The following is a 20,846-nucleotide window of genomic DNA, read 5'->3' on the forward strand; positions in this document are numbered from 1 at the left end:
GCTGCAGTCTCTACCCTCCTGATGGAGAGTACTTAAAACTGTTCATGTATTAATTTATTTTAGTAGATAAACGTACAAGAAGAGGCCTATTGTGTCATCAGGTCTTACTTCCCTATTACAGTTGGTACATATGTTTTGCAGTCTTATGGAAATTAATCAAACTTCATCTTAGGCATTAATCAAACTTTCATTAACACTCTCATCCTAAGGTTGTTGTTAGAATGTGTGTAGCCTGCAGTTAAATTACTGATTTGTCCTGCCATTTCTCACAAATAACCAAACTCTGCTTTCAGCACTGCTTCTGCTTTAATGGTGTCCTAAGGCACAGATGATGGAGAAATTGTCAGATAATTGCACCACTATCAACGGGACAAAAATATAATCTTTTTCATACACTCAGTTGTATTGGTTTTGAAGGACAAAAAGTGGTAAAAACAGTAACAAATATTTTCCAAGTGTGAAGGTATGATCCTGGCGGAGTGGCTGACACGCCAGAAGGCTGTGCTGCCATCCAGTGAGACCTGGACAGGCTGGAGAGTTGGGCAGGGAAAAATTTAATGAAATATAACAAGGGCAAGTGTAGAGTCTTGCATCTGGGTAGAAACAACCCCAGATTCCAGTATAAGTTGGGGAATGACCTATTAGAGAGCAGTGTAGGGGAAAGGGACCTGGGGGTCCTGGTGGATGGCAGGAGGACCATGAGCCAGCACTGTACCCTTGTGGCCAGGAAGGCCAATGGCATCCTAGGTGTATTAGAAAGGGGGTGGTTAGTAGATCGAGAGAGGTTCTCCTTCCCCTCTACTCTGCCCTGGTGAGACCACATCTGGAATATTGTGTCCAGTTCTGGACCCCTCAGTTCCAGAAGGACAGGGAACTGCTGGAGAGAGTCCAGCACAGGGCAACAAAGATGATTAAGGAAGAGGAGTGTCTCCCTTATGAGGAAAGGCTGAGGGAGCTGGGTCTCTTTAGTTTGGAGGAGACTGAGGGGTGACCTTATTAAAGTTTACAAATATATAAAGAGTGAGTGTCACGAGGATGGAGCCAGGCTCTTCTCGGTGACAACCAACCATAGGACAAGGGGTAGTGGGTTCAAACTGGAACACAAGAGGTTCCACTTAAATTTGAGAAGAAACTTCTTCACAGTAAGGGTAACAGAACACTGGAACATGCTGCCCAGGGGGTTGTGGAGTCTCTTACACTGGAGACATTCAAAACCCACCTGGACACATTCCTGTGTAATCTCATCCAGGTGTTCCTGCTCTGGTGGGGGGATTGGACTAGATGATCTTTCGAGGTCCCTTCCAATCCCAAACATTCTGTGATTCTGTGGTCTCACAGGAGGAACAGCCTGTTTGGTAAGATAATGTCATGTCTTCGCACTTTCTCTTAACATAGACTGAAAATTGTATTTCACTATTTCTGAATGAAATAAGTAGTCCATACTGAACCCATGAAGATTTTAACACAGATGTTTCTTTAAGTATTTATTTTTTTGGGTAAGAGCAAGTAGATTTTTCTGTATTGCTCTGTAGCACAATAATGTGAGATAAATATATCGTGTAGGATGAGCTACACAAAAGAGTTAATGCTTTCTCATTAGATACAGTAACCTAACCATATGCAAAGCTAAAAATGGCTTTGAGGTGATTACTGCCTCCAGAATCTGCCAAGGAACCAGATGTCATTGGTGGAAAAATACAACAACCTCAGCCACCTACTATGCTTTAGCCTTTGACAAATAGCAGGCACCAATTCATCAGTCACTTTCTAGCTAACTCTTTGTGTTGTATTAATTGTTTCTTAATCCTGCTGTGTATTTTATTTAATCTCCTTCTTATACTGATTTACTCTGTCACACACCTGTCCAATGATTTTAAAAATGATAATTTGCAAAAGGATTCCTTTGACAATAACTACTGTGTTTAAAAACTGTGACTTGGTGGGGTTTATTTTATGCCTGGAACCCAACAAAGTTTCTTCCAACTTGATTTGGCAGTCCAAAAAAAATATCTTAAAATAAGGAGATTGTCTTGCAAGTATACAGTGACAGAAATAGCCTAGGGAGATGTTTTTGCCTTGAGATATTTGTTTTTGAAATGCAGGTTTCAGGAATGCAAACCATATTTTCTTGACTGCTACATTTTCTTTAAGAGATATCCTTCAGGTTTCCGTGTTAATAGAGTTTCAAGAAACTTATAGATTTTTTTTCTCTCTCTTCATAGAATCATAGAATTATTTAGGTTGGAAAATACCTTTGAGATCATCAAGTCCAACCGTTAACCTGGCACTACCAAATCCACCACTAAACCATGTCCCTAAGCAACACATCTACACATCTTTTAAATACTTTCAGGGATGCCAACTCAATCTCTTCTCTGGGCAGCCTGTCCCAATGCTTGACAACCCCTTCTGTGAAGATACTTTTCCTAATATCCAACCTAAACCTCCCCTGGTGCAACTTGAGGCTGTTTCCTCTTGTCCTATTGCTTGTTACTTGGGAGAAGAGACCAACACCCTCCATGCTACAACCTCCTTTCAGGTAGCTGTAGGGAGCAATAAAGACTCCCCTGAGCCTCCTTTTCTCCAGGTTAAACAGCCCCAGATCCCTCAACTGCTACTCACAGTGCTTGTGCTCCAGACCCTTCACCAGCTTCGTGTACCTTCTCTGAACTCTCTCTGGCACCTCAATGTCTTTCTTGTAGTGAGGGGCCTAAAACTGAACACATTATTCAAGGTGTGGCCTCACCAGTGCTGGGTACAGGGGGCTATCACTTCCCTCGTCCTGCTTGCCACACTGTTCCTGATATAAGCCAGGATGCTGTTAGCCTTTTGGCCACCTGGGCACGCTTCTGGCTCATATTCAGCTGACTGTTGACCAACACCCTGAGGTCCTTTTCTGTCAGGCAGCTTTCCAGCCACTTTTCCCCAAGCCTGTATTGCTGCCTGGGGTTGTTGTGACCCAAGTGTAGGATCAGGCACTTGGCTTTGTTGAACTTCATACAACTGGCCTTGGCCCATCTATCCAGCTAGTCCAGATCCCTCTGTATGGCCTTCCTACCCTTCAGCGGATCAACACTCCTACCCAACTTGGTGTTGTCTGCAAACTTACTGAGGGTGCACTCAGTCTCCTGGTCCAGATCATAGATCTGTTGTGCCACAAATGTTGTTGGTCTGTGGACAGTGTGTGAAGAAAAGTATGTTTTGAATGGTAATGGTTACAGCCTGCTGCCATAGCTTTGAAATAGCCTAGGAACAAGAATTCTCAGGTCTTATGGAAGTCTATATGTATGTATTTGTTTTCTTCGTAAATCACTCTATTCCCTTTTTTAGCCACATGTTTGTTTTCTCAGTGAAAAATCACAATACCTTTAACTACTGATCCCTTAAAAAGAAAGGACCACTGATACACAGATTGCATTTTTTTTTTTTCCCTTTCAGTTATGAAGCAAAGGAAGAGAAGGAAAAAAATTGTATTTTGTATAAACAAAATGTATTCTGAGGGAAAGGTTTTTGCAACATTGCCCATAAACTTGTGCTTGGTTTTGTCACTTGGTGTTTGTTTCTCCTCAGAATTTCTGAGACCCTGTTATCACAATATCTGAATACATGTCCATCTTGTAACACATTTATTCTCATTTCTTTGCCATGTCTTAAAGCAGTACCACTGGAGAGCTGAGTGAAGAGGCTGAAATTCATGCCAACTATCTGGAGGGGGAGCAACAGACCTTCTGAGGGAGATGGGGCTCATGTATGTATGCTTTTTTTTCTCACATTATGTAAGGAATCAGGACAACTGAATTCTTGAGTTGGGCAATTCAGATGAGTGCCTGTAGATGGAGTTACTTGATGTGGTTTCTAAGAGGTCTTGTAGCAAAGCCACAAGAATGTAAATTTCAAGATTTCTTCTCTAATGTACAAACCTTGTTCAGTGGTGCACGTTAACTCCATAAAAAGTCATAGCACAGAAGGCATTATACTGCAGTAGTACTCAGGGATAAGAATGTCCTTTTATATTTCCTTCCCACTTCAGAAGATGTGCAGCTTTTCTGTGCTCTGGACTGAGTCACCAAGTCTTACTCTTACCATTATTTATAGTTTAGAGTTCTCTTGGACCATCTTTATATGCCTTTTCCGTTTTGTACAGTGGAAGACCGTGGCTGCTGTTCAATATTTTGTTTGTTTACTTCTTCAAAGGTAATGAAAAAATAATATGGAGGGATGGTGAGGTAGAGGATTTTGTTGTTTTTCCTCTACTCTCATTTGAGAAGAGATGGACTATCAGTGTAGACAGGAAAACTCCTGTAACTGTTCTTGACTTTGGATGCTAGATTAATCTAATGAATTGATATGATCAATGTAATAGACACAGTTACTGGATACATGTAATACGAATGGGTGACAAATATTGGCTCATGGTCTATCAGAAATGTTGTCAAAATTGAATTTTCCTTCTTCAAGGAAGAGGATCTACTCTATGTTGTCATGGCAAGGCTGTGAGCTAGGATAAGAGTACACTAGATGCTTGAGTTTGCTGCTTCTGCATTGTGGACAGATGAGAGGGCTGAGGTTACCACTGGGAGAAGATCTCTTCTCACTCGTATTAGTAGATGGCGGACATCCTGATTAGTTCCCCAGATACTGAAGTGAGAACAGGTTAGTGTAGGAAGGGTAGCTGGCGGTGCCATGCCATCTTAGATGACTACCTATTTTGCTTATACAGCTCTCAATTAGCTGTATATCTTAGACTTCCAAAATGTAGTTGTCTGTAATGTGAACTGAAAAAAAAAATCCCCAGAGTATCCATGCATGTTATGTCACTTCTTATTTGACCAGCTATTCGTAAGGCACCGTGTCTGTTAACAGACCCATACTTCCTAATGTCAATGTGCTAAATACATACATGAAAGTCAAAAATAGTCAAAATCCATGAGATACTAAAATACAGAATTCAGTTTGTGATCCAATGTATCTAAAGTATGTTATGATTTTACAGGAGGTATGAATATTTATTCAACTTCAGAAATGCCCTCCACAGCTCTGAGCAGACAAATTAAATGTGGTCTCTGCTAAGAAAAGTTAATGGTATGAAAGATAAGCACAAGGAAGGCAGGATATTTTCATAAAATCAAGAAATACGTGCATATGTGGAAAAATTAATGAAGTGTTCTCACTTGAAACAGGATTTTAACAGAGACTTAGTTGAAGAGAATGAGTTACGTTCCATGCATGGGTTGAACATGGCATGAATGATTAAAAGGGGAATAGAAGTAGCAATTAAGTAAGCTATTGAAAATGAGACTGCTAAGACTGGAAGATCCAAGATGCTATTTGGATGTTTAGCATAAAAAATCCAAGATGAGAGACGAATTTCCATGGAATATTGAGATATGTGTATATTGTGAAGGGAGAATTTTCTATAGAGCACATGATGGTTATATTTGGCTGCATATTATGACAAACAGGTAAATGTGACTTGAGGTCACAGTCATGATAAATTTGGATGCCCCAAGCTCAACTGGCAAGAAGAAGGGGTGAAATCTTCTCCACCTTCTCACCTGCTCACAGTGGCATCTTAATCCTGGAGTATTTCTTCAGTTTAAAGACTGTCCCTCCTTTATTGATGTATATTAGAGACAAAGTGAGTGGGTTCTCCCATTGTTTTGAGGTTTGTTTAATTGTTTAGTAAGCATCTTCCTGGGAATAAAACAAATTAAGTAAAGAAAACTCTTCTTTATTTCTCTGTGGATTCTGCTTCATTATATGAAGCCATAAACTTCGGAGCTGTGTCCTTGTATAGAGTGATCTCTCTTTGTAGTTTCCTCTCACACTGTTTTTTTCTGATGAAAAGTATGCCTATGTGTATATGTTTTTAATGCTTTGAAATAATCCCATAGAATTTGTGAATCACGGACTGTACTGTCTGTGTTGAGAGTTTGTATTCGGATAAGAATATAATTCTTGCAATCCCTCGGGATAAGAATTTTTATAGGATTTCTTCATGTAGGTTTGCTTATTCAAAAGAAAAAGTTTTACAGTACTTGAAAGAGATTTTGAGAAGAAAATAATTAAACAAGATACATAGTTTTCTAGAGAAACTGACAATAAGCAGAGGGAAAAAAATGCTGCATCTTTGAGAGCAAGCTAGTGGAGCAGTTACTGAGCCATAAACAAAAGGAAGCTCAAATACATTGGGTTCTTAAACAAAGCATATTTCAGAAACACTAAATTCAATTTTCAACCATGCAATCAATCACTGAAATTGTACCTATTATGAAGGAAAGAAAGTCCTTGTCTTCAAATCTGTGCAAGGTGAAAGATTTCAAAGAATACATCCCAGCGGATTTGTGTTTCTGCAACATTTATTTCATATTTTCATCATTTATGGGTTTAGAATATTCTCAATGCTCCTCAGTTTATAAAAGGTTCACAAGAGGTTAATGGGAGTTCTTACTAGAAGAACCCATTTAAGAATGGATTAATTCCTTATCCACTGTCCTGAGACGGAATGGGAGTTCAGATGCGAGCGCCACATCATTAAGTCTGTCCTTGTCAAGCCCATTTTATTTATCACTAAGGCCACTGTCACATAAATAAGCTTTTACATGGCATTGTATTACATATACTGTATATATTGAGGACTATATTTGCAATGACTTGACATCTCCCAGCTACGTCAAGTGATAAAACGCTGCTGATTTTATGATTAATTTCTTGTCTTTTTGATTGAACTTGGATGGTAATATATTTCTTTTCAGTTGCACACCTTTTTTTTTTTTTTTTTTTTTTTTTAATGAGAAGCAATGAAAAAATACAAATTTGGAACAAATATCTTGTAAAATTCTTCCTTATAACGATGCCACAATTTTGGAGAGACAAAGCCTAGTGGTCTTAAGTCTGCAGCTTACCTCTGGGGACATGTAGACTTCCTAGTGTATTTGGGCAGCACAAACCTGTAAGTTCTTGTAGTAGCACAAAGTCAGAATTAAGCTGCAATGAAGCAGTGTATGAGGGAAAGCTGGCTCTAAAAAAATTGGACTTTTCAATATCTTGCCTTGCAAGAGCTTCTGCCCTGAGAAAAACTGTGTTGCAAGCAGGGATGAGTGGGAATCCTTCACTGTTGTGACTTCTCTGAATCCATGGGATGGTTGTGTTAGACTGGAAGATGCAACACAGCTGGGGACAGATGGCAAAAAACTGTACCTTGTCTCATCAGCTCCATAGCTGCTCTTTTGTGCTCTCAGTGCTGGGGAGAGTGCAGGGTGGCTGCTCTGAGCCCCTGTGCAGTTCCGCACAATTATAAACCTGTTGCTTGGCAGGAGGTGACCCTGAAGGACATGCAGCACATCTGAGGTTTGTCATTGCTTGAAATCTTTTGCCATGTCAATTGGTTTCTGTGGCTGCTGCTCACATCAGCTTCAAGAGCAGGTATTTTAATACAGGGAGAGTGAAAGCTTCAGCTTTAACTGAGTTTTAGATGGACAAAATACCCCTGGGTCAGCAATTTAAGGGTTGCTGCATAATATTTCTAGAATGGCAGCGTGTCCAGTTTGAAGTAATGGTAAAAGCATAGCAGGAATGAATATTATAACTCTTGTTATGATCTCAAGGAAGGGTATTGAATTAGAGCTAGTGGGGAATTTTCCAGTGGAAAGGCTTTTTTTCCGTCAGAACATGTTGCTTCAACAAAACTGAACATTTCCTGGAAAAGCACATGCAGAATCTGACTCGAAACACTCTTTAAGTCAAGGAAGAATTTTTTCATTGAGAAAAGAGCAGGAGAGGGACTGATTTTTTCATTTTTATTTTTATAAAAGTTGCTCGTGGTTATGTGGGTTAGAAATTGTATCTTGATTTATAACCTGTATAAATTGCAAGGAAGATAAACAGTTGAAAGTAGAATCTATGGAGAATCGCTCATCTCATTTTTCTGTCAGTGAGATTTGGGGGCAACTCCAAAATACGTTATATAGAAACTCGAATCTTTACACCCCCACACACCTCTTGTATATTAACCACTCAGCTACTGGTTATTGTAAGGTAGCTGAAGATTTTTCAAGTCGGAGTTCCTGCTACAATAAAAGAAATATCTAAAACTTCCACAGTACAGATAAGCCATTTAGTATATATATCTGAACTGAATGACAAAAAGTCTATGTCAGGAATGATTATGTATTTTTTCAAATGGGTTAATCTCCTTGAGTTATGATATAAAATTTTAAGAAAAGTACCCTCAACCATAGAACTGAATTGAGTAAGAGAGTGATGATAGTGGTTCCCATGGGAAATGTGTGCCAGTTGACCGTCAGACATGTCCATGTACAAGGTGGATAGTATTTTATATAAGGATAGCTGTTTTTCAGTACTCCTTTCTCCACAGGTTTAAATTTTCTTCATGTGTACTATTCTATTTTCTAATGCTGAACATATATATATATATATATATACATTTTTTTTTTCTGAAGGCATCACTCACTGTGAAATTAAGTAATATTCATCCTACATGCAATCATTTAAAGGTAACTGCTCTAGTGCTTTCATCTGTGAGGCTCACTAATTTCTTGGAAAGTTGTTCTTTATTCTGCTTATAGCTGGTTTTCTGTTTGCCAGTGTAAGCAGAAAAAAGTCCAAGTCTGAGGAGGAAAAAAGAAAAAAAGGATATCTCTACCTTTCAGGATATGTCCAAAGACAGTAAATTAATGAATTGCTAAAAGCTTCTTCCAGAGCTCTGTGTCGTCCAAATTTACAATAAATCCCAAGGTACTCTCAGGTCAAATGAATAATAGTGCAAACATAGCATTTCCATTGTTCTGCTTTAATTTAAGAGCAAAGTTCCATGGAGCATTGCATTAAGCTTTTAGAACATCACACAAATTTTTCACAGAACCAGAAGATAAAAGTACTTCCAGGCAACAATAAACAATCTTTTATTGGGATTTACAGGATATACCTGTTCAGGTTTTCTGTGATTTTGCAGTTCTTTAAACTACCAATACAAATGTGTAACAGAACAGCATTGCTTGCGGTTTTAACCTGACTCTTTAATAAAATCAGGCTTGTACAGTCGTGTTACCTGTCTTTAGTTCACTCCAATTATTTTTTTTTATGTTGTCCAGTTTTGCCAAATCTGACAAAAGCTTAAAAAGTATAAAACTCTCACAAAATTAGACAGAGCTGAATTTGTGTTCCTGCTGACGCTACAGGTAAACGTTAGCCTTGAGCTAATAAAAGAGAAACCAAACAGCCAAGAAGTCTATGAATACTTAGCAGTTTGTCCATAGCTCTGAATCAATCAACTGCATAGTGGCTTGTGCTTGGTCAAAGTAGTGGGGCAGGATGAAGGACAAGTCTGGCATCCGGAGTAGGAAAGGGAAATATAATATACTGTCCTTGGGAAAGGTGCTGTGGGACACACACTCAGTGAGCACCGAGTTTTTCTATTTCTGCTTAGGAAATAAGAAGTGATAGCCACTCTTTTTTTTTTTTTTTTTTTTTTTTTTTTTTTTTTTTTTCTTTTTTAATAAAACAAATATAGAAATATATCTATTTATGAATTTTTTTTTTTAGGACTCTCATCCTGTTTAATTTTTGTAATAATGTGGGCTTTGGAGCAAATGCTTTGCTTCAAAGCTCAAAATCTTACTGTTCCCACTTACAAAATCACATCTACGTTTTGGAAAGAGAAAAGAAAGCCCTGGAAGTTTCATAAGTGCGTCTAATATGAAGTATATCCCAGTACAACTGTTCATGTCTCACTTTAATTTATTTTGAGTAATCCTCCCTAGTTGCTTTGCAGTTCTCTCTTGATAAACTACGGTAATACCTATTATAACCCTGGAGAATTTCTGGTGAGTGTTCAAAAATGTTATACGTCTGAGACATCAAACCTGCAAAATACAGATTTTATTCAGTGCTAATTTCATTTCCCTTGAAGTAGAGTAAGAAGCAGGAAACAGGAAGAAATTAATAATACTGGGGTAAAGGGTGCACAAAACAGTCTTTGTAAGTCAGTGATTATGATGGGCGAATCTCTTGACTGCTTCTTCAGTGATTTTTTTTTTTTCTTTTAAAAGAGATGAAATCAAATAGCTTAAGATTCAAACTGACCTACTTTAAGTTTTTAATGATTTTATGTGGATTAAAAGAAAATCATCCTATATAGGTTTGGAGCCTGATACTCTTCCTCATATTAAATTTGAATGAAGACAACCTTCTTTGAAAATGGTGGTGTAAAATTTGCTCCGTTGTGAGGGTAATCAGGCCAGTTAATGGCAATACAGAAAAGGTGACAGCAGTTTTACCCACGGAAAGTAGACATATTTACTTTAGTTTCTGCACAATACCTCTCTCAGCACACTTTGCTTCAGAGAGTACCATCAATAGAGTAAATACATTGGTCACATTCCGAAAATTGTACTTACCTAAGTCACTTATTAGTAGTTTGAGTTTCTAATGCTGAAAACATTTAAAGGTGAGATTTGCAGCTCTGCATACTGAAACCCAAAGGATGGCAGATAGGCATATGAAGTTCCTCACTCACCTTAGTGAAAAAAGAGAATGTAAGACCAGGGAAACTCTAGCCCTGCTCAGATTGGAGATGGCTTTCCCTTGATCTCTCTAGTAACTCTGTATTTGAAAGGTGGCCATTACCATTTTTTAATGTGGGAAGAGAAGCAGTCTTTCAGCATCAAGGATTTCAGATGTATTTCTTGAATTTGCTTGCATTGTATGAGTAGTGCAATTGCTCTGCTTCCTCATCTGAAAAAACCTGTGCATTTCTAATTTGTCACCATTAAAAAATCAGTTGTCACTAGAGTAGTATTTGATATCACTACAGTTTGGCCCAGATTCTTTTTTCTACCTAAGCTCTACTCAGTGCAGGAGTAGGCTGGGATAAGTAGAAACAGTAGTAATACTTTCATCCTTAAAACTGAATGATGCTGGGTCCTTCCTCAGTAGCACGTGGTCCAGTTACAGACACACTAATAAGTCAGAGTCCAGTGCAATGTAGAAATACTCAAAGTATGTGGGTAATATCCTGAAAGCAGTAAAAACAGCAGGTTTTGAATTTTCAGCTAGGAAAACTGGTATGCAGGGAACAGACACACAGCTAGAAACTTCTACCCTGGGTGTTTGTCTGGATGTGCATCCATAGGGCACACTGGTCCACCTGGTGTTGCAAAGCTCCGTCTTATCTGGCCTCCACTACATCCTCGTCCATGGCAGCAGTATGTTAGTTGCCCAGTCGGAACCATACTCATAGTTACCTCTGTGATGTTTACATGTGATTTCTCAGAAATTATGATGTTTAGCTGTAGTGAGAAAACATTTACATAGATTTTATTTATTTATAACATCTTGTTATTAAATAACAAGTTATTAATATTAACATGTTACTAATAACATGTTATTAAAATGTTATTTTTAGGGAAGTAAGATGAAATTTTGAACTGAAAAATTTCAACAAAAAGATATGTAACAAACCAGAAACAAATTAGCTGCCAATTCAAAATGTCATTTACTGATGTAAATAACACATTATATACGCAGAAACACCTTATTTACTAACATTTTCAGTCAGAAAATAATAATGGGCTTAAATAAAAGCCAACTTTGAATTGCACTGTCCAAATGCATGCAGGAAATGCTGCCTAATCTGATTGTATAAATTTTAACAGTCTTAATATGTTCATCCTTTACACTGAAAAACAGGGAGAAAGCAGATTTTCTTCAGTGTTTCAGAGTGGCAGTGTGCCCTGGAGAGGCATGAATATGTAGCTTGCGTACCACTGCGTACACACAACTTTGGAAATCTTTTGAAACCCAGTGATCTGCAATCAGTGAAATGCTGTTTACTAGGGAGTGCAATATCATCAGTGTAGCTATGCTACTTTTTCCTCTGCCTAAAATAATTGGTGGTATTCCCATTGACTTGCAGGTGCTGTAACAGCAACTTACTTCCTCTAAAGTGACACCATTTCTGAACACCAGGCACCATACTTGAGGAATGCTTCCATGATGGTCATACACACGCTTTTGTTTTTCTCGTTCTCTGCCTTGTGTGTGTTTGTAGGGAAAAGTTCAGATCTTTTAATGTCAGTACAGTCTAGATTATCATCTGTTCTTTTGTATAGCTTAGTGAAGTGAAGGCCTTCAGAAAGATGCAAAAGACATTGCATAAAAAAATTGAGATCCTGAAGTTGGTGTGACTTGCATAAGTACATTCCAGGTCTGATTAGACATAACTGTGTAAAACTATGGCAATAAATAATCCAAGAATTGCAACACTGAATGTAAGAAACCCAAACATAGAAGTACACAGACCCCTGTGTTTGCCTATTTCTTGGATCTTCTGTAAGAGATCATTTGAAGTGTAGAAGTCAACAGGATATTAACAGTCATGGAAACTGTAAAATTCTGTACTGTTTTTTTTCTTGTTTGTTTGTTTGTTTGTTTCATTTGTTTGTTTGGTTTTTTTTTTTTTGTTTGTTTTTAATATAGAGTAGGTACCCAAGAAAACTTAGCTTTATTTTCCTTCTTCAAAGTGTCAGAGAAAAACCATGGAAAAACAAATGAAGTATAGAGATGGATGCAAATGCAGGATGGAAAAGCAAAGCTATTAAATTAGCTTTTGAGATGAACCAAAATATTAAATATTTGGAAAAGATTAACTGTAGTTTCAAGTCACTTGAATTTGGATTACTTTACTCTTGCATATACTTTAAATGAAGCAGAACTGTTAGAAAGCAACATCAAGCATTTCTTTATGAGCATCAGAACTTGTAAACTTTCACCTATGAATAAATGCAACAAGTTGGAACAGAAGCCCAGGTCCTGCTTCTGTTGAAGTCACTTGCCCAGTCCCAAACTAACTTTCTGATGTGAGTCTGGGACTTGCTCTGCAGAGTAGGCATCCCCTAGCACATCTATGTACTTGAAACACAGCTGCTTCAGCAACAGTAGCATGTACATAAGCTGGAACTGTAGAATAAAGTAAGGGATTTCTTGAAGTCACCTCATCCAACCCCTACTCAAATCAGGGATCGCCTAGGGCATTTGCTCAGTACCTTATCCAGTCCAGTTTTGAATACATTCGAGGATGAAGATTACTCAGATGGTTAAGTTGTTCCTGTGGCTGATTGCCTTAATTGTGAAGTTCTTTCCTAATATGCATGTCTGTTACGCATCATCATATTGCTGTACGAGAACAGTCTGACTTCATAATTTTGCTGCCCCATTAGGCAGCATCTCCAGCTAGATCACCATTAACCTTCTTCTGAAAACCAAGCAAATCCGTTTCTCAGCTTCACTCTGAATGCCATGAGCTTCTGCCCACTGTTCATCTGGGTAACCTCCACTGGGCTGACTTCACTGTGACATCTCTGTGTCCCTCCTTAAGTTTCTGTTAAACACATAGGGCAAGGGATAGTTTTGGTTTCTCTGGTTTATACCTGCAACATCCTTTCACTGAGCATAAGGACCTGGAGAGAAATTAAGAGAGTATGACACTTGTAGCATCTCTTCCAGCTTGTTTCTGCTGCTTAGTGCAGGAGTTTCACAATAAAAGAAACCGTATATCTGCAACACAGATTTTTTTTTTTTTTTTTTTTAATAATTTCAAACCAAACTCTTTTTGAACTGAGTTGTAATAATGTGTCTGAATGACCTAGGACAAATGAGGTTGCTAGGAAGCCAGCTGTTGTTTAGCCAGGGAGTTCAGAGAGACGAATGAATTTAGAAACAGCTTTGTAATAGCATGGAAATATTTATCCAAGATACACAGTCATAATTCTGTCCTACTCATTCATTTGCAAAAGATGATCACATGTAGTCATTAAACCACTTAATTTAACCTGAGTTCACAAATACTAAAATGCTATAATCAGAAGTGTAGGTTTTTTATGTGGTGTCAGAATACAAAAACTTAACGTTCTAATCTAAATGAAACTTCCTTGTAATAGAAAAAAATTACTTTAAATCTCCACATACAGATTCTGTACAATATTTCAGTGGCTTATAGCTAGAGGTAAATGCAGCCCTGTTGTGAATACTGAACTTTGCCTCCAATGACACTCCCAAAGTCAAGAACCACACAGCACAGTCCATCAGGAATCTCTTCATACACTTTTGGCAAAGACAGCCTAGTTGTCTCAACCTCCTGTAACCTCAGGGATAAAATTCAACTTCCTTTGTCTTAGTTTCCCTCTTCTCTCCCTTACCACACGCAAAGTGCTTCAGACAGCAAGAACTCCAGTTTAATTTGTAAAGTTCCTGTTTCATTAGACTGATGCTCTTTATCAGAGAAAAGAGAAATAGTGTTATAGGGCCACATTTTATAAATCAGGCTTACAGATGGCTCTTGTATTATACCTCACATCACCAACATAAACTAATGACCTTTATTTTACTATATATTTTGTGGGCTGCATGAAAACTTTGCAGTGATTGAAATTAATATTAAACTGATTAAACATTTTCTCCTTTCTCCCTATATTTTTTTGCAAAAGTTCAATGTACATATTAACAAAATTCTCCTGGAAATCCAGAAAGATAAAAAGCAGAGCCTGCATAAAGAGAGATATGCAATCAAATGCAGAATACTAATTAAACAAAAGATCCTACTGTTTCATAAATTGCCCTATTAATGCATTTGAAAATCCATTCTTTTCTTCTCTCCTCTCTGGCAGTCTCACGTCTCTTCAAATTGTTAATGTTAGAGGAGATATGAAAGTTATAATCTAAGGGTAATTAAAGTCAAGTTTTGAAGTTCTGAACCACTGAAACTGAAGGATAATTCAGAGTCTATTGTGAGACTGAGCAGTTAAAAATAATATCTCTGATTTTTAAATCAGCTTGATACAGCTAAGTAGATATTGGTAAATGTTTCAGAAGTTCTGGATGCAAAAAAACACTTAAGTACTGTGATGTACATGTCATCAAAATCTCAGCCTGGAGGCTGGATCCAACAATGAAAATCTCAACCCTGAGTTAAGTCAGGACCTGACCTGAGATTCACAAACACATGCCAAGTGCCAGGTGCCTAAATAGGCCAACAGACTGTGCTACGTCTTAAGAGCTTGCTGAAATTCTGCCTTACCTGAGTTTAGGTACTGAGGATATGCATTTGTGTGGGACTGGCTGGATCATCCCTGTCTCCCTTACATGCAAATCAAAGTGTTGTTATTCAGGGCATGCAACGGATTTGTGGTCATCAAACAAAGTAGTCAGTTTAAGGTCTACGGACTCCTTGGTACTGTGTGTTTAGACACACTTACTGTGTTACAGGAGAGCACTGGTTCAGACAGTGTGGAGGGCAGTGATGGTGTTTTTCCTCCTTTTTGCTAAGTCTGAATCGTTATGCAGTTGGGAACACAAGATTCAAGGGACAGTAAAAGATGAACATGAGAGAGCATGCCTCTGCATTAATGTTAGGGCACATAGTAGGGAAAGGGCTGGTGCTGGTCCTTGGTCCTTGCTCCTAGGGGTATTTTAGGCATTTTAAATCAAGCAGTTACTGAACAAAGCCCCAGATACTCATAAGTACAGAGTTTGGTACCCGTATCATTCTGTTTTTGGGGGAGCGCCCTAGCCTTACTTGTCTGGTGATTAGGATACTCTTATGGAGTATCCTTATATGAACTTAGTTTCTTTTTGATATCTCAGAAGCCCAGGTCCCTAGAGGAAAGTTCTGGGCTGGAGTAAAAGGCTGGCAGGACTCCTTTCTCTTCAGATCATGTATTTAATGGGAGCAACTGAAACTGCTTTGTATGAACTTCTGCACTGGTGGTGCGTTCTTAACATTTCTATGGGGTTGGGATGCTGAGCTTGTGGATCCCCAACAGGCCCACCTGTGAAACAGGGAGCACAATTGTCAGCAGAGATGGGAAACCAAGAGTTCTGACCATATGCAACAGCAAAACTTTAGGTATGCAGATGCTTCTCAAGGTCTGATGTTAGTAGTATGCATTTTTGGCATAGATGCTTTTGTACAAGGTAATTTTCACCCACTGCCTTATTTTGTTTTGTTTTGTTTTGTTTTAAATTTAAATTACAAACAATGCAGGTGCTTGTTTTCACCTGGAAGAATGTGAAAAATAATGTGAGGAATATTATTTTCCAATTATAAAAGACTATTATGGAACTAAATGATGCAGACTGAGGTGGAATGCTATGAGGTTTAAGGTGGTATGTTAGCATTGGATTAGATAAGTGCATTAAACTCGTGTCTGCTCATGCCTTGTTCCTTTGTCTCAGTAGGGGTAACAGCGAAAACAGAAACATTAGCAAATCAACAATGCTCCCAGAACTCTTTTATTTTGAAGAAAGAATATTTAAGTGTCGTCTTGGCCCATTCTAGCTATGACAGACAACCAATGCCATTCCTCTCCTCTTAATGCAAGAACAGGAGAGCTAAGAAGCAGGGAATGATAACCAACAGCATTTGGTTGTTCAGAGAGTTTCTAAAACCAGACTGAAAATTGAGATAGCTTCCCAGATGTCATGGTGTTGCATTCACTCTCTCTTCCATTCTAACAATTTTGGTTGGTTTCAGCAAGACCTGGAAACTGGCACCAACTATGTGGGCGAAACAGTGTTATACTCTGACCATGTAAATAAAATAATCACAAATTAAAGGCAAATGAGAAGAACATAGTGAACAACAGAGTGATTCATGTAAATTATAACCTTCCATCTACAAAAAGTAATCTACAGAAACATAGTGTTTTCAGTTGTTCAGGTTATTGACTGTCATCTCATCTACTCCTGACCACTATTGCTTCTTCACATTCTTCTTTCTTTCACCTCATTAATATCCCATGCATATTATTGGTTTTTATTTGTCCTGCCCTGTCTTAGACTATGAGCCTTTCACAATGAGAAACATTACATTTCTATCTGTTCACAGTTCATATTTATATTGTTTGCTTGTTTAAATATTTTACTGTCACTTAGGAAGATCACAAAGAGATTTTATTTCTCTTCTCTCCCCTCTTTTATCTCATTCTGGTTAATGTTTCAATACCTGCCTCTCATTGTCCACCAATAACTATAATTCCTTCTCTTCTCATGAAACAGAGTAGGAAACTGGTCTACTAATGCTGGAGAAGGTGGAGAAGGTTTGTAGAAATCAAAATGTAAAATAGTCATCATTAAAATGTACTGCATTGCATCATGTCATTTCAGTTTACAGTAGCCTGGACTGTTTGAATAAGACAAAGGGAGCTGAAATGGTGAAAATGAATGGTTCCATCTTGCCTGCAGTGAAAATATGGTGTCAGTCAGATTACTGTCTTCCTCATCAGCATGATTAATTAACTTTTATACTCTCAGAATACAATATTTTATTCAAAATAAAGATTGAGAGAAACGAAGTTAACCCTTCTTGGGGTTTGTTTACACAGGAATATTCAGAAATATTAAAGAAAGCTGATGGAGACCGTGAAGTCAATGTCAGTGTTCTAAGAATTATTCTGTAGTTAATTAAAACCATTTTAGTTTTCAGTGTCTTCAAAGAAGGAGTTTGCACAGGGATTTAATGTACATTGAAGATGAGCACCAAATTTACCCCCTTAATGTGTTTGCCATGCTCTTTAAAATATTGAAATTATGGTCTGAAAAATATAAGTGAGTGAGTATTAATAGCGGAATATCTAATGAAAAGCTTTGTGTTGTGTAATTAGGATATTTTTGATGTAGAGAGATATTTTTTGATGTAGAATTAAGCATAAAATTCTTGTGAGGCTCAGACTTCAGTGGTGTCGTAAAGGAATACAAATGAATCTGTCCCTAAGCCTCAACTTGCAAGGAGTAGCATGATGGTCATAGCATTTATCTATGGCAGCGTGTATTCATTAATAGAGTATTTAAGAAGGTTAATATGAGACTGTACCAAAAGGCAGTTTAATCCAATATCCTGCAATTGAGAATAATCAAAAGGAAATGTCTAGGGAAAGTTGCATGAAGAGTAGAACCAGAAACAAGAAGTATCTTGCCTTTCCCTTGATGTTCTCTCAGACTCCAAACTTTTTTAGATCAAGCCAATCATTCCTGTGTGATTATGGACCATCAGTGGTTTTTCTTGCATTAATCTCTCTGGTCTTTCACTGAAAATATTTAACTTGTGTAAATGTTTAAAAGGATGCTGTCCTTCATTTAGATTCTATAGTTAAACACACAACAAACAGTGGAAGATATGGAGGTAGAGATTTCCATATACATAGGAAAAGCAGAAATATATAGTTTCAATATAGAATCATAGAATCATTCCAGTTGGAATAGACACTCAAGATCAGCAAGTCCAACCATAACCTATCTCTATCACTAAACATGTCTCTAAGAACCTTGTCTATGCTAATTTTGAACATCTCCAGGGATGGTGACTCCACCACTCCCCTGGGCAGCCTATTCCAATGCCTGACAACTCTTCTTATGAAGAAATTTTTCCTAATACTCAATCTGAACCTTCCCTGGTGCAACTTGAGGCCATTTCCTCTTGTCCTATCACTTGCTACTTGGGAGAAGAGAGCAACACCCTCCATGTTACAACAGATCTCTCTCTCTCTTTTATTTTTTCCTTTGATTTTCAATTATTTTCCTGCAAAATCTGGAGTACACAGTTCTTTGGATGTATTGAAATCTGTGGAAATCATATACCAAGGAACACTTTTGGTTTTTATAGCATATTGGAGAATTTGGAAAGACTTGGTAATGGTTCCATTGTTCAGGGTGCCTTGACACTAGTAGTACAAAAAATTCCAAATCAGATATTATTTAAAGATGTAATAGCTTTATATTTACGATTTTTACTTTCAACCAGTTTGAATCAGAAAATGTCTACCATATGGCAGAGAAGGAATGTGAAACCGTATGCCTCTAGCACTGGGACTGTGTTCCTGAGAAAAAAAGAGTTTGCTATTTTTATAGTGGCCAGCAGGTGTCAATACCTCAAAGTGAAGAAGCTACCCAGCAGCCACAGAAAAAGTGAGGCTGGTAGAGGAAGTGTATGTATTTTAGATGTCTCACTTTGAAAGCTGACTTTGTGAAGTTCTTCTGTGCTTCATTGCCCTCAGGAAGGAAGCCATCTTCTCAAGGGAAAGGGGAAAGGAAAATTAAGCAACTCTTCCATCCAGAAAGGGGGTATCCTAGCAATAGTATTTTAATTCCCTGTCCCCACAACCCCAAAGCTGTGGTCTCAGGCTTCATCCTTCAGGCCTCTGTGCTCCCCAACCAGTCTGGCCGAATCCACCCAAACACTGCAAAAGTGACTAAGAGTCGGATACATGGCTGTTTTCATCAGTGAGGGGACCCTACTGTTGAAGAGCTGTTGCACCCTACCTATTATTCTTCCAAAGGTCTCCCAAATGTGTATTGTAATACACATTAAAGGATATTTTTCTATTTAAGATCATAATATCTGTCAGCTTTTAAAGTGAAAAACAGTAAGTGAAATCTGTTTTCGACACATATTTCAGCATTTATATGATCGTAAGTAATGTCTTTTTGGACCCATTTTAGACTTTCATGACATACAATCTTGTAATGTTTAGTGCACTTACATGACACATCCTCCATAGATTAGGCTTTGGAACTTTTTCAGTTAATAATAGAAATATCCATATTTCCATATAATAATAGATTAAGCACTATGGGTACAGACTAGATATGTCTTAGGAAAGATCTCTGATTCCTTGAGATATTTCAGACTTTTTTCCTGATTTTCACAGAGACAGTGCCTACAGGTTGTATCCCACTGTTTTAAACACTGCTTAATGATAATAATGAAATATTCGTAACCTTGTCAAGCTTTCACTGTTTCAATTTGATTTTGTTTGTTTGTTTATTTTTTGACTTTTACATAGCTTCTCAAGGTAGGATATTTTACTTTGGAGCAGTTTTTTTTTAATGTCTGATAACAAGCAGAGACTTCTTAAAAGCTGACATAATTCAGGCAAATCAGTTTATCATATTACTCTCACAGTCGTCATCACTGTCTACCACTCATGATGAAATCCTGGCTGAAAATAGATGTTTTAAGCAATTGAAATTCTGACCTTAACGTCCTACTAGCTGCTATTTTACAGTGAGCTGATAAGAGCTAGGAATTTGCATACTTCATTTTTAATTTATTCAAATGTTGCCAGTCAGCATCACTTTAGATACTATTTCTATCAGAAGGAACTTAAAAAACAACAACCTGAAAGATTAAAAACCTCTGCCTCTTGAAGATAATAATCTTAGTGAATTTTAACAGATTGCTTTAGCAGATGGAGATGTGATATTCACTACAGTAAATTACATTAACATGCTCTCAGACAGAGATGTCACAGTTGCCACAGTAATTTACATTAACATGATTTGAGACAGATTTGATTCCCCAAAAAGAATTAGAAATAACATTTTAGCAATTCACTTTGCCTTGTTGCTTCTTCAGATAATTGTCAGTCTGGAGTGGGACCTGCTTTTTACCAGTGGATGCGATGGTGAACAGGAAATAAATACTGTTTTGCTGGAGCTTTCTATAAAGAATTTGATATACAGGATCCTATATGGTACCACACCAACACCATGTACCAAGACATAAAGAAGATAAAGCCTGATTATTGGTACAAAGTGGTGGAAAATAAGTTTCTTTTAATTCAGTGCAACAGATAAATTTGACTCCTGAATCTGAACCTTTGCATGTCTACATAGCCTTCTAGCTCTGCCTCTAGGAGATTTTGTCACTCACTTTAGTAGGTTGATGGAAAGCACTCTGAAAATAAATTTAACCATCTCTACTGTGTGTTAGCGTCTTTAGCCAGAGGACTGTGTGGGTGCAACTTAGCTGTTGCTCAGTATTGTGCAGGAGA

At 37.8% G+C, this 20,846-nt stretch overlaps 1 long non-coding RNA gene across 1 annotated transcript in view; it reads left to right on the forward strand.

The window, feature by feature from the left end:
* The first annotated feature begins 1,481 nt into the window (after positions 1-1,481).
* The window catches only part of LOC110355161 (uncharacterized), a 152,105-nt gene continuing 132,740 nt past the window's right edge, over positions 1,482-20,846 (forward strand). The window contains exon 1 of the long non-coding RNA XR_010470661.1: positions 1,482-3,748. This is a non-coding gene — a long non-coding RNA (uncharacterized LOC110355161). The remainder of the gene's footprint in view (positions 3,749-20,846) is intronic.

The sequence above is a fragment of the Columba livia genome, chromosome 2 (assembly GCF_036013475.1).
Source record: "Columba livia isolate bColLiv1 breed racing homer chromosome 2, bColLiv1.pat.W.v2, whole genome shotgun sequence".
NCBI classification, from domain to species: domain Eukaryota; kingdom Metazoa; phylum Chordata; class Aves; order Columbiformes; family Columbidae; genus Columba; species Columba livia.